Consider the following 14,578-nt stretch of genomic DNA (forward strand, 5'->3'; position numbering starts at 1 on the left):
CTGATTAATAATAGATGACTGCTATTATTGTTCCATTCTCGTTTGTTTATGCAATGGATAAATGTGAATTATGTCTTTTCTGACTGGCATATAGTTACTTTTACTAGATTTCACGCTTGCGTTTGCTTTCCCTTCGTGTGTGCAGGTGTCCGTTCGCGGGGATCGCGGAAGACTATGACCAACTGAAGCGAAGGAGCAAGGGAAACATCCCCTCGACAAACGACAGCGCAGGAATCCAAGTAGGTGCTCTTTACTTCTTGTCTAATTGTAACTAGGAACATGCGTGGCAGCATTGTGTGATTGTTGCTAGACCCCTGTTGGGCTAGTAGGGATCGCCTCTATCCGTAGAGGGGATTTACCTTCTCAACAGGCCTGACCCAGGTTCAGAGATGATTTAGCCAAGAAAATCCTGGTACTATTGGCCCTTTTGGCAATAGTCAGCGGAGTGCAGACTGAGGTCTCACCTGAAGTAGTATGGGAGGGTGCTAGAACTAGGTTTCCACACCCTGGGGATGTTTGATGAGCTTCTGGAGGTGCGTGGTCTGACCCATCGCTATGCGCACTTACTATCCCTTCGCGACCTATGGTGTAGCTTCTTAGAAACCTTACTCAGGGAACCACCCATATAATACCCACGTCTCTTGCTATTTAATCTATTATTAGATGGTTACTTAACTTGTTCATGTAAGACTTAAGGATTATTACAGCATATTCAACAAGCATATCAGTGCGCGCGATAAATAAAACAGTGTAAACGTAAAGAAGGTAATGCACAACAGATACACAGAAATAGGAATCAACTTCTCTTTATTAATCTTCAATCATGATTACAAAATTGACACCACCCTATGCACTCAACTGTAGGGGTCCACACACTCAGCTGCGGACTCTACTAGGCCTTTTGCGCACTCAGCTATAGAGCCTCTTCCTACTACTATGACCCAATACACTTAGAATCCTACTCTAAACTCGAGCAATTTGTACTATTTCTTCTTATCCCTTCGCTCCCTTTTCAACTTAGAGCCTCACTCTATTTATACAATCCCATGGTCCACGGACCATGGGTAGGCCGACATAACTTTACATTACATTATATTACTTTAGGGCAGACAGCCCTATGACTTAAGCTATGCTTCGCGCTTTGTGCTTGCAAATCGCGGAGTCCTACAAAACCTTTGACTAAAACTTGGGCTTTGATCCCCAAAACATGTTGTGGGGGGATTCCATGCCCAACAAAAAGATTACTTCCCCTCTTCTCTAAGCCGCTCCCCACGTCAAGGACTGTTGGGAAATGTACTACAAGCAAAACGATGAAAGTACAGCCTCACTGTTTTCAACCGCACCCGCTTGGAATTCATTCTGGGTTGCCATCAAGGAGCAGTACTACCTTGTTGGAAGCTATGAAAATAGATACATAAACTAGACCACGCTGTGGCAGGGAAGGGACCAAGACGTGCCGTAGTTTACCAATATTTTTCATACCCATCACACACAGTTAGGTATCAAGGATTCTAAGTAGCATTTGGTACTCAAATACCACGGCTACCTACACAGGTACATCCAAGACGAGATGGAGTTCCTGGGCATCTCCTCGCTCAACATGGTGTATCGATACGCTGTCAAGATCGAGAAAAAGTTTAAACAGAAGAAGCGATACTTTGGATCTGTGAATCTGAAGCAAGGGAAAGGTGCCACAAACCATTGAACGAAGTACAAATCCAAGGTAGGGTGGCCTAGGACAACCCGCCAAAGCTGAAAGCAAAGAACAACACTGCGAAGTCGAAGAAGGACATGGGAAAGTGATGTGAGTTCCATAAGAGCTTCACTCACAAAAAAAGTGAGTGTCGAGCCAAGTAGTCACTCGTGGCCCAGCTTAAATCTTCTGAATCAGATGCATGTGCTGACTCTAAGTCAGAACTCGACAAGGGGATTGACAAAGGGAAGTAGATTATCGATGCAGAACCCAACACCACCGTTGCCACCATGAATATCCAGAAGGAGGAACCTAGAAATCCAGAAGGAGGAACCTAAAGATCCATAGGAGGAGGAGCGCCTCTTCCACTCCTAGATGTGGGTAAAGGGTTGCCCGCTATAGTTCATTATCGACAGTGGGAGCAAAAAGAACCTCATTTCGGTGGAGGTCGTGAAGTGGTTAGTCTTATCAACTACAACACATCCACAACCGTAACCATCGGGTGGCTTCAATAAGGACGAGATCTTCGCGTGAACCAACAGTGTCTCCTTCCATACAACATCAAGCCCTTTAGGGATGAGGTATTATGTGAAATTTCTCCCCTTGATATTTGTGATGTATTATTAGGCCAACCATACTTGTGGAAGTGACATATTGTGTATGGGTCAAGGCCTCGTGCTATTATTGTACTTTGGGAAATACGTTTTACAAGATATCGGAGGTAGCACCGCCTATCACCATCTCTTTGGTTTGTGCAAAACAATGGAGTAAGCTCATTTCAAAAACCAGGAAATTTGTTTTCCTGATGATATGCCCTCAAGGAAAGAAGAAGACTGTGGCCACGAATTCCACATAGGGCCCCTCTACACAACAACAATAGATGGACAAGGTCATGGAGGAGTATGAGGAGATCTTGACCTTCCTCACAGGGGTGACTCTGCAATGTTAGGTCAAGCACTCCATCAATCTGACCCCAGGTGCACCACTGCACAATGGACCAATCTATCAGTGCATGTGGATCCAACAAATATCCAAGTCATTCAAGATTGGTAGGCTCCAACCACTCTCAAAAATTTCTGCAGCTTTCTGGGTCTTGCGAATTTCTACCGTAGGTTAATTTTGGGATTCTCTCATATCACTTGGCCCTTGAGTCAAGTCACCAAGGGAGGATTGAAAGAAAAATTATTTTGGTCTGAATCTCAACTGAAGGCATTCACAGAGTTGAAAGATTACCTCTTCTTAGCACCAGTTCTCGCATTACCAGACTTGCAACAACCATTTGAGATTGAGACAGATTCCTTTGACTACATTATTGGGGTAGTGCTTACTCAACACGGGCATCCAGTGGCATATTAGAGTGAAACACTTTCAGACACAGTCTGGAAGTATCCCAATTATGACAAAGAGATGTATTCCATTGTGCAGACCTGCTAATAATGGAAGCAATACATTTTGGGGAAGGAAATGGCCATCCACACAAACCACTAGCCCTTGCAGTTCATACAGACGCAAGGGAAGTTGCAAAATGATCAGCATCAGAAGTGGTCCACATACCTGCAACAGTTCCATTTGAATATCAAGTATAAGAAGGGAAGCAACAATAATGTTGCAGATTGCCTCAGTTGACCATTGATGTTATGCTCTTAACCTGCAAAATGATACCCAAATACAGAATATGCGAAGAAAACATACCCAGAACACAGAATAGCAATGATTTTATTATTCAGAGAGTAATGTTCACTTGCCTCTTCGAGGGGGCAACCTCCAATAGAGTAGAGCTCGACTACAAAAATAAGACACGATGCTTCTCGCAGGGAGTCTCTATCCTTTATATATGACTCATACATGCAATACCACGGGCCAATACCGTGGGTTTTATTAATACCATCTATCTAATACTACGGCCCATTTCCAACTAACTGTGGTTCCGTCATTAATTGTGGATTAACCACTTACAATTATTAATATGGGCTTTATTGACTCTTGACTATGACGTGATCCCATTACATAAATAAGGGGGTTAGGGTGGGACCCTAACATGCCCTCCCCCTTAAGACGAGCCTTGTCCTCAAGGCTGAAGCTGCGGAAACTGTTAAAGAATAGTGGCTGGTTCCCAAGTTGCATCTTTCGGAGAGGTGTCTTTCCATTTGACGAGGACTTCCTTAATCATGCGGCCGTGCAATTGCTTGTCTCGTGTGTCTAGGACCTGTTCGGGTTGAAGCCAGATGGACCCTTCTTCGTCCAATTCAGGTAGACTGGTCTGAATTCTACAATTGTTCCCAATCACTTTCTTGAGGCATGAGACATGGAAGACTGGATGGATTTTTGCAGTAGGTGGCAAGGCCAACTTGTAGGCCACTTCTCCAATGCGCTGAAGTACTTGATATGGTCCGTAGAATTTGGGAGAGAGTTTCTGACACCCCTTGTCCTTGAGTGATGTTTGCTTATATGGTTGTAGCCGTAAAAAGACCTGATCCCCTTCTTGAAATTGGCGCTCTGAGCGATGTTGGTCTACCTGTTGCTTCATGCGGTTCTGAGCTTGATGAAGATTCTCTCAAAGATGGGCGAGCATGGTTGCGCGGTGTTGTAGGAGTTGATCCACTGCTTGTACGTTTTAGCATCCCTTGAGATACGAAGTAGGTGAAGGTGGGAGTTGACCATATACTGCTTCATAGGGAGTAATTTTGGTGGTGGCATGATAGTTGGTGTTATACCACCATTCTGCCAGAGGTAACCACTGTACCCAAAGGTGTTGCTTTTCTGAAGTGAAACACCTAAGGTAGGTTTCTAGACATTTGTTGACGGCTTCAGTTTGACCATCTGTTTGCGGATGATAGGAAGTACTGAGTTTGAGTTGAGTGCCTTGCATTCTGAAGAGTTCTTGCCAAAAATTACTGGTGAAGATCGGGTCGCGGTCAGACACAATAGAAGACTTGGGCATGCCATGCAATTTGAAGATCTGATCCATGAAAGATTGAGCAACCAAAGTTAGAGTAAACGGGTGGGGTAGGGTGCAGAAATGAGCATACTTTGACAGTCAGTCCACAACCACCATGATGACTGACTCGTTCCCTGACTTTGGAAGACCTGTAATGAAATCCATAGAAACCTCCGTCCAAATTGATGCCGGAATGGGCAATGGTTGTAATGTGCTTGGTGTGTTGACGGTTTCCCCTTTGTGGCGTTGACAGAAATCACATTCTACTACGAAAGTAAAGATGTCCTTTTTCATGCCTGTCCAAAAAAATGATCTTCTCGTGCGAGCATACGTCTTCTGAAAGCCCGAATGTCCTGCAATGGGAGATGAATGCAATTCTGCCAAAATGCAACTTTTGAGGGTGGATGTTGGCGATAGTACGACTCTGTCCTTGTAGCGAAGAATATCATCCTGCCACAAGTAGCCCTTGGTGGAATTTGGATCTACCTGCAATTGAGAAATGAGTTGGGAGAGCTTGGGGTGTGAAAACCATTCCCTGCGAGCCTCTTCAATCCATTCTGGAATGGGGAGGGAAATTGCTAGCAGAGTACTTTCCTCCTCAAATTGGCGAGATAATGCATATGCTACACTATTGTCTTTCCCTTTCTTGTAAATGATCTCATAATCATATCCCAGCATTTTGGCTAGCCATTTATTTTGTTGTGGGGAGGATAGGCGTTTCTCCAAAAAATATTTAAGACTGTGATGATCTGTGCAGATTTGGAAACGTCGCCCCAATAAGTAAGGTCGCCAGGTCTTGACTGCATGTAAGATGGCCATCATTTCCTTCTCGTAGGTAGATTGGCCTAGATTCCTCCCACTAAGTTGTTGGCTTGTGAAGGCCAACGGTCGCCCTTCCTGCATTAAGACTGCCCCAATACCTGTACCCGAAGCATCACATTCAATGACAAAAGATTTGGTGAAGTCAGGGAGTGCTAAGACTGGAGTGGAACACATGGCATTTTTTAGAGCTGTAAAGGCTTGTTGTGCTTCCTCATTCCAGAAGAATGAATTTTTCTTTAGGAGTTGGGTGAGAGGCTTCACTATGCGACCATAGTTGCGGACAAATTTACGATAATAGCCTATGAGACCCAAAAATCCTCTCAAGCTCTTCAAGGTCTTAGGTTGAGGCCATTCCTGCATTGCCTGGATCTTTTTGGGGTCCACCTTGACACCTTCACGCCCCACAATGTGGCCCAAATACTCTACTTCTGCCATGCCAAACGAACACTTGGACATCTTGACAAATAATTTATGCTTGCGGAGCAGTTGCAAGAGTAGATCTACATGCTGAAGATGTACGGCCCAAGTGCAACAATAGATGAGGATGTCATCGAAGAAGACAAGGACAAATTTCCTGAGATATGGTTTGAGAATGTGGTTCATAAGGCTCTGAAAAGTAGAGGGGGCATTACAAAGACCAATGGCATGACCAGGAATTCATAATGGCCTTCATGAGTTCTGAAAGCAGTCTTGGGGATGTCGACTTCCTTCATGCGAATTTGGTGGTAGCCTAAGCGAAGATCCAGCTTAGTGAAGAATTGAACCCCATTGAGTTCATCCAGCAAATCATCAACCACCGGGATGGGAAATTTATCTTTGACTGTCAACTTATTGAGGGCCCTGAAGTCGGGACACATCCGCCACTCCCCATCTTTCTTGAGCACCATGACCACTGGGGATGAATAAGGACTAATGCTGGGACGAATGACACCTGCTTCCAAAAGTTCCTTGATGATTTTTTCTATATCATTCTTTTGGGTGAACAGATATCTGTATGGGCGCACATTTAGGGGTTGGGCCCCTGGAACCAAGGTGATGCTATGATCATGTTCCCCTCGCGAGGGTGGAAGCTCATGAGGATTTTCAAAGACCGACAGATGGTTATTTAAAATCTGTTGCATCTCAGGATGAATTGGCAGAGGCTTTGTTTCGACTGCCTGGATGGCATTAAATTGAGCTATAACTCCATGATTGCCCTTTTTTAACAATTTTTCCATCCTATGCGAGTTGATGATAGAGGGGGCTCCCGCCTAGAGTCCATGGAGGGTATGTGTGTAGTTGTTCTGCTTAAAACTCATATATAATTCCTAGAAATCCATTGTGATTGGCCCAAGAGTGCAGAGCCATTCAGCGCCGAGGACAATGTCACAACCCCCCATATGTATGGCAAACATGTGGGTTTTCAACTGATAATCCCCCATTTGAAGTTTGACATTTTCACAGCGACCTTCACATTTCATTGTGCCTCCATCCGCAATTTGAACTTGGAAGTTAGAAACTGCGCGTACAAAACAATGCACTGCTTCTGCGACTTTTTGATGGATGAAATTATGTGTACTTCCACTATCAATCAAAACTACTACTGGGCGATGTTTAATTAAACCTCTGATTTTGAGGGTTTGAGGGGAAGAAATCCCTGCTAATGCATGCAGCGAAATAACTGGTTCGTCAGGGATATTGTCTTGTTGGTTGTCTTCTTCTAGCGCCTCATGGTCCTCAAGTGGTGGATCTTCCTTTGTTGAGCTGTAGTCAGTGGAATCTATTTGAAAAAATTTGGGCTCCTTGCATTTATGACCTGGGGAGTATTTTTCATCACAGTAGTAACATAGTCCTTGCTTTCTTCTTTTGGCCATTTCCGCAGGTGACACCTTTTGGACCTTAAGTGTTTGAGTCGTGTTGTGAGCCTGTGGGGGGGCAACCTTTAGCGGAGAAATTTGGGCGACTGTATTGGGCTGCTAATGCACGTTCCACGTTACGAGCTACCTTGCAAGCCTCCGTCCATGTGGGAGGGTGGTGGAGTAGGACTTGAGCTTTGATGGCTTCTTTAAGACCGCTGATAAAACATTCCATGTAGAACGCATCTGAGAGACCCCAAGTGCGGAAGGCTAAGGTTTCAAAAGCTGTAATATATTCATCCACTGTACCAGTCTGTCGGAGCTTAGTAAGACGACCCAAAAAAGAGTCCTCCTGTTCAAAGCGGCTTTGAAGAGCTTTTGTAAATTGGGTCCAAGTCCTAAAAGGTCCATTGCAACGTTGATGCCATTCCCACCATTGCCACCTTTCATTGTCCAAGTACATGCTCCCCAACATAAGCTAAGTCGCATCATCTAAGATACGATTCAGTTTGAAATACTGGTCCATTTGTGCTATCCATGCCGACGGGTGAGAACCGTCAAATTTATGCATATCCAACTTGGGAGGTCGTTGACTGGGTGGTTGGTGGGTTTGCCAGACGTGAGGAGAGTGGCTAGACTCACCCTCATTGTATCCATTGCCATTATACACCTCCTCGTGGGCTTGCTCCTTGTCCTTCGGGATGAGTTGCGTGACCTGGCTACTTAGTCCGTTAAGCTGAAGGGTGAGGGAGTGCATGGATTCTTCAAGTTTGTTGATCCTTTCATTGGCCATCACTTGAGCTCTAGTTTCTACCATACACCAACCTGATGAAAATTTGGGACCGTCTAAAAATTTTCACTAGTAATTGAATGGTACCACCGTGCTCAGCTCGTCGTCCTGATTCTGATTGGCTAGATCACCAATAAGCACCCCAGAAGATCTCAGACTTTTTTTTTTCTTTTTTCTGAAAACTCCTAATGGAGTTTTACTCCTTCCTTATCAATACTGCAGTGGCAAAATCCTCAAAATGTCAATGCGGCCAAAAGTCCTGCGAGAATTATACCCCGGTATAGGAACCCTTCACAACGACTCCGATCTGGTGGATCTGAGAGATCTGAATGGTGGATCTGATGGCGGAACAGACTGCTTCTGCGGATCTGATGGATCTAATAGATCCGAATGGCTGATCTGCGAGCTCGAGACTGCGGGACTGATGTCTGCTGCTACTGCACCCTTTTGCACAAGCAGGTCTGGAAGAGATGCTGTGTGATCCCATGATAGAAAAAGGGAACTATGGTCTTGAGGAGTGTCAGGTGCTACAGATCGCAATATACATAAGGGTCTGGCAGTAGTACTCGGCCCAATGTTTTAGGGCTCTAACTAAGGAGGATCGACCGTACCCTTAGCCATACAACCCGACTACCCTATCGTACGGGCGAGTAATCTCCCCGAGTGCTATTCTCGGTGTACTGTAGCCGCAAGACGGCCGATGGTTTATCTATGGCGAGGTTTCAAGGGAGCCTAGGGGGCTTCCAATATACCCAGAGGGTACGTGGAAGACAATCCGTGCACGGTTCTGTCTAATGCGCTACTACTCGAAGGGGTACCCACAGGGGTTACAAGGGAGTCCAATAGACGTGACCACCTCTTGTATTTCCTACGTGCATGCCTCCCCAAATCCACAGGTTTATGCGCTCAACGACAAATCCCATGGTTTAAAGACGCCAGAACATGTCTCTAGCCAAAAAAAATTTTGCTAAGAAATGGAGATCCCACCGGCCCTAGAAAGTGCTCTGATACCAGTTGTTATGCTCTTAACCTGAAAAATGATACCCAAATACAGAATATGCGAAAAAGATACCTAGAACGCAGAATAGCAATGATTTTATTATTCAGAGAGTAATGTTCACTTGCCTCTTCGAGGGGGCAACCTCCAATAGAGCAGAGCTCGACTACAAAATAAGACACGATGCTCCTCGTAGGGAGTCTCTATCCTTTATATATGACTCAAACATGCAATACCACGGGCCAATACCGTGGGTTTTATTAATACCATCTATCTAATACTACGGCCCATTTGCAACTAACTGTGGTTCTGTCATTAATTGCGGATTAACCACTTACAATTATTAATATGGGCTTTATTGACTCTTGACTATGACATGATCCCATTACATAAATAAGGGGGTTAGGGTGGGACCCTAACAACCGATCATGGCGTTATCCACCGGGCTCAACTCTTGTGGGCACGAGACTTCTGATTGGCCACTTCTCAACCAAAGAGACCTAGAATTCGGCCACGCATACTAGATGCTCTTGGAGGGTTAGCATGTTCCAAATTTTCACCTCGAGGATGCCCTGTTATGCCACTTGGGTCACCTTTGTGTTCCTTCAAGCGAGCAGGCCAAGATGATTTGGGTAGTACACTATAGTTGGGCTGCTGGGATTTTTGGGGTCGCAAAAATGGTGGCAATACTACAGAAGTATTTCTATTGTCCAAATCTTCGAGAGGATGTCGGGAAGTACATCAAATCCTGCACTATCTATGCCATTGCCAAATTGACCGTCAAGAATCAAGGCCTCTATACTCCACTTCGTACCCCTATTCGACCTTGGGAATCCATCCTCATGGATTACATGTTGGGCCTTCCTTCTACTAAGCATGGAAATGACTGTGTTTTTTTGTTCGTCAATAGATTCTCGAAGATGACCATTATTGTGGCCTGCAAGAAGAATATCATGGCAGAAGGCACTACTAAACTCTTCTTTTAACGAGTGTGGGTACACCTGGGCATCCCATAGTCTATCATCTCAGGTCGGGATATGAGGTTACTTAGTACATTTTGGTCCATTCTCTGGTTGATGTTGGACACCAAAGTCACTAATTCCACAGCATTCCATACCCAAACTGATGGCTAGACAGAGGTCGTCAATAGGATGATCGTAGAAATTATGTGCATGTACAACTCGAGGCATCCATGGACATGGGATGAGAATTTCCCTTATGTTCAGAAGTGCTATAACCGAGCTCTCCACAGCTCGGCTAGCCACAACCCTTTTTAGGCGGGCTTGGGATTCTAGCCCCTATGTCCCATTGATGTGGCCATGCCATTTGCAGGTACTCAGGCAGATTCAGCTCATGTCCATTCCGAAACCGATAAGTAAAATAGCTGCATTGAACACATCCAACATATCCGCCAGTAGGTCCACGACATTATGGAGAAATCAAATGCCAAGTACAAGCAGTGACATCATCAACATCGGGTGCCACACAAGTTTCAAGTGGGCAACAAAGTCTGGTTGCATTCTAGGTGACAAAGTTTTAATTTTCCCAGAAGCTTTTCAAACTTACTGTCATATATTAGTACTAAGTCGTTTACCTTGAAGTGCACAACTTGATATGGCTGATGTGCGAGGATTTTTCACACTGTTTTTTTTCCTGCTGATGAAATCCAGCCAAAAACCATTCTTCCTCGAGTTCTTCTAATTACGTGAGCCTTTCTTCCAGAGATTCGTTGTCTGTCATGCCTATGAGCACTGCTATTCGCAGACTAGGTACGATGTATTCCATCGACATGACAACTTCCGTACCATAGACCAACTAGAAGGGTGTCTGTCCCGTCAATTTCTTGCACATTGTCCTGTAGGCCCATAACACAACAAGTACGCATAGGTCCTAGTTGTTACGCTGCACATTACATACTTTGGTCAGTGCAGTCTCCAGTATTTTATTGAATGCCTCTACTGTCCCATTGGCCTGTGGTTGGTACGGTGTACTTTTCTGATGATACACCTGGAACTCTTCTGTGAGCGTGCTAATGGTTTCATTCAAAAAATGTGTTCTGCAATCACTCATTAAGAATTTCGAATAGCCAAATCATGTCAACACATTTTCGAACAAAAACTTTGCAGCCATAGCAGCTGTGCAGTCCTTGACCGGTTGTGCTTCTACCCATTGTGCCAGGTACTCTGTCATGGTGATGATGTAGTGCGCACCTGTCTTTCCTTGAGGTTTGATTGGGCCCACAAAGTTGATTACCCATTTCTCAAATGGTTACAATGTCATTTAGGGATTTAGTGGCATCTCGTCCCTTTGTGATGGCTTTCCCATCCTTTGACATATATCCCAGGCCTTACAGTGCACTTTCGAATCCTGGTGTAGGGTTGGCCACCATAACCCTACACGAACAATCTTCTGTGCGGTTGCGCATCCTGCATAGTGTCCTCCTGCAATGCCCCCATGTCCTTTCATGAGGATCTGACCTTGTTCAAATTCAGGTATGCATCTTCACAATATCTCATCGTTGCCCATCTTTTAGAGGTGCCCCGCGATGACAAAAAAGTGTGCCACATGCACCACCAATTCCTTCTTTTGTTGGATTTAGTATTCCTTTGGTGCAGTCCCAATTGTTAGAAAATGGATTATATCTTCGAAGTGTCCATTCACAATGCGCACTACAAAGAGCTATGCATCAAGGAGTCCCTCCTCGAAATTTGTTGGTTCCTCGCCCCTCTCAATACGTGACAGTTGGTCTCATCCTACGTTTAAGAGTCCCGGCTTGACTATGACCTCAAAATCATATTCTTAAAAAACATGCAAGCCATATTCATATTCGCCCCCCCAACACAGGCTTGTTCACCAGGTATTTCAACGCGGAATGGTCAGTATACATCTTAAAATGTCTTCCAAGTAAATATTGTCGGTATTTTTGGAGTGCATACACCATTTCCAACCCTTCACGCTCAGTGGTAGAGTATTTATTTTATACCTTGGATAATATTTGACTCGCAAATGCAATCAAGTGATCCACACCCTCCGCACCCTCCTATGTGAGTACGGCTCCCAACGCGATACACGATGCATCAACATGTACATGAAATTCCACATCCCATTTCGAGAAGATCAGGATTGGAGCGGAGGCTAGGTTCCCATTTAGGACATCCAAACTCTTCAAGCAATCGTCATTCTAGCAATATGTAACATCTTTTTTCAATAGTTTTTCCATCGACGTGGTTATTTGGGCATATCTTTTGATGAACTTCCTATAGTATCTAGTGTGTCCAAAGGTAGTGCGCAGTTTTTTAACACTTCGCAGTGCTTCCAAATTTAGGATAACGGAAATATTCGTAGGGTCCACTATTAGGCCTTGTTTGCAGACCACATGTCCCAGCAGGTTTCCAAAGGGAATGAGGAATGTACACTTATTAAGGTTCAGCACAATCTCATGTCGGTGGCAAGTATCCAGAATCAATCGTAAGCTCGCTACATGGTGCTTAACTAATCCAAAGACAATCTAAACATCTAGATAGACCTCCAAAAACTTGTAGATGTATTCTTTGAATGTGGCAACCATGATGTGCAAAAATATAGCTGGCACGTTCTTCAGTCCGAATGACATAACAGTGTATTGAAAGCAGCCCCATTCCATTGTGAAGGTTGTTTTGCTCCTATCTTCTGGCATGATCTTGATCTGATGGTACCATGAGAAACGATCCATGAATGAGTATGCTTCCCGAATGCCAACATTCTCTAGTACTTCATCTGTGAATGGTATTGGGAATGGATCGTCTACACAAGCATCATTCAGCTTCTTGAGGTCAATGCATATCCTTATTTCACCCTTCTATTTTTTCTCCTGTACTACCATAGGACTCACCCAGTCGGATTCTTCCACTGGTTCAATAATTTTAGCTGCGATAATCTTGTCTAATTCATCATGGACCTTTTCTTTGTATTTTGGATTCAAGTGGTAAGGCCGCAGCTTAACTGGCTTCGTGTCGGGTTACAGGGTGATCTTCATCATCCATAAATTGCCAACGATCCCTTTTAAGTCCGTAATTTTGGTCAAGAACAAGTCTTGGTATTCACGGAGTAACTTTGCAACCTTATCAACCGTGGCATCGTCCCAATAGTCCCAAGCATTGCATACTTCAGCTCTACCTTCGTTCCAATGTTAACCATCTTCGTTTTTAGCAGCACGGTGATGTCGGGGTCTTCAAGTGATGGTCCACGAATCTCGTGGGATCCTTCCATTTCTGAAATGTTAAATTTTCATGGGTCATCATCATCTTCTTCAACATTTACATTATAACACTCTAGTGCGCTGCTTAACTGTGTCGCCCATTCTGGCTGATGTCCTCCCTATGGCTCCTATGGTATTTTGAAGATAGTGGTTTTTACTGCTTGTAGCACATCGTCAACAGTATCCGACCAACAATATTCAAATGTGAATGTTAACAAGAATCCCTCGCGCAAGACATCCCATTCACCCATACCATGGTGGAGCTTCGTCTCCGTATACCAATTCATGGGTATGACGTCCAAGGTATGGTAGAATAAATGTACTCATTCAGGCTGTGGCTCTTCCTTGTATACCTTGGTCCATTACGCGAGGTGCATGCATGGATCATCTCATCTATCATATTTGACTACTAGCCATATTTATGGTTTCCTAAATCATAGGTGCATCATTCTTCTACAGCCGCTCCGATCCTCAAAAGTTCCTTGATGCGTACCCCAACACCATGTGGGTGTTGCGTGAAGTACCCACTTTAGTGCATCGAACCGCTACTGTTCTAGTACTGCACTTTCAAATTTGCTCAGAAATTCATCCACCGTTGTTAATCCATCATATGTCAACAACTCCCTTGCCTCTGTTGTCAAGCAGTGCAATGATCTAATCATCATGTTGCAATTAAGAATTGTTACTTCAAGCAGCCGATTCTTCCATTTCTCTATCTCCTCATCTGAATCCAAAGTGTAGGAGCTTTCACACTTCCATGAAATCCTTCCATTTGTAGTCAGATTCACCCAATCTTCTTCTCACTTAGTTATCTTGTAAATACAATCAAGATCATCATCACTATTGTCGTCGCGCACCGGTTCAGTGTATCACGGTCCTTCAGCTGGATGTAGCGGTACTATCACGCGTAGTGACTTTTTCTCAAAGATCATTTTGCGCTTCTTTAGATTTATGACTCTATTCATATCAGTGGCCCAGTCTATTACTAATAGCATGGGATATGGATTGTTGTCATTGACAATCTCTATCACTTCAAAATCTGCCTGCACGCTCGCACCTTCAATATCGACTGTTACCCCTTGCAATCTTCCCATGGACAAAATCTTTTGTTGGTTCACCATTCATAACTGAATAGGGGACCATTGTAACATGGGTCTGCCCACGTGTTCCCATGTTTTCTTTGGTAGTACATGCACATCCGAACACAGATCTAGGATTACTTGATCCATTTTGTACTCACCTATTTGCACAGTCAACCTCATTTCC

Source organism: Pinus tabuliformis, chromosome J (assembly GCF_031772625.1).
Source record: "Pinus tabuliformis cultivar Carrire ecotype Pingquan chromosome J, CPIR1, whole genome shotgun sequence".
NCBI lineage: Eukaryota > Viridiplantae > Streptophyta > Pinopsida > Pinales > Pinaceae > Pinus > Pinus tabuliformis.